The following is a 1069-nucleotide window of genomic DNA, read 5'->3' as shown; positions in this document are numbered from 1 at the left end:
ATCCCTGCATCATACTTTAAAACAAGCCTCAGGTGTGGAGGAACTCAAACTTCCAACAGCCTTTGTTCAATATACAGGTCCTCTAGCTGCATCCTACTAGGAGCATCACAATTTCAGAGCCAAAAGGTCATTTCAAGTGACACCATGCAGGGCCAGCACCAGCAGGCATCAGGATTCCACCCAGACCTATCTTTTTGGCTCCAATGATTGTACCTTGATGCTTCAGCAAAAAAAAAAAAAAGTTACTTAAAATAATCACAAGACAAATACATAGACACTACTACTATGTCACAAGCCCTGTTTTTAATATAGTTTAACTCATTAATAAGAAAAAGCCCTTCTTCCTATGGACACTTAGAAATAGAATACAATGAACCCCTATGCACCCGTTGCTCTGATTTAGCAATTATTAGTGTTCTGCTGATCCTGTTTTGTCTACAGTAGGGATGGGGATAAAGATGGGAGTATTTTCAAGCAATCCTGGGCATCCTTTTTGTTATATGCACAAAGACTTCAGTCCATATGGCACGCAGCTTTTTTTTTCAAGGATTTTTATGGTGTAGTTTTTATTTTATTATTTTTTTTAAAGATTTTATTTATTTATTCATGAGAGACACAGAGAGAGATGCAGAGGCAGAGGGAGAAGCAGGCTTCCCGCAAGGAGCCCGATGTAGGACTCGATCCGGGGACCTCGGGATCACGCCCTGAGCCGAAGGCAGACGCTCAACTGCTGAGCCACCCAGGCATCCCTGGAGCATGGTTTTTAAAATGGAGCAATATGGGCAGCCCCAGTGGCTTAGTGGTTTAGTGCCGCCTTCAGCCCAGGGTGTGATCCTGGAGACCTGGGATGGAGTCCCACGTCAGGCTCCCTGCATGGAGCCTGCTTCTCCCTCTGCCTTTGTCTCTGCCCCTCTCTGTGTGTCTCTCATGAATAAATAAATAAAATCTTAAAAAAAAAAAAAAAAAAAAAAAAAAGGAATACCAGTGTCATATCCAGTAAAGTTACAGTCCCTTCCTCCTATCATTCAATACCTACTCCATTTTACATTTTCTTTGTCTAACAAAGTCC

The sequence above is a fragment of the Canis lupus genome, chromosome 35, assembly GCF_011100685.1.
Source record: "Canis lupus familiaris isolate Mischka breed German Shepherd chromosome 35, alternate assembly UU_Cfam_GSD_1.0, whole genome shotgun sequence".
NCBI classification, from domain to species: domain Eukaryota; kingdom Metazoa; phylum Chordata; class Mammalia; order Carnivora; family Canidae; genus Canis; species Canis lupus.
The sequence above is the reverse complement of the archived record's forward strand: the minus strand, read 5'-3'. Positions refer to the sequence as shown.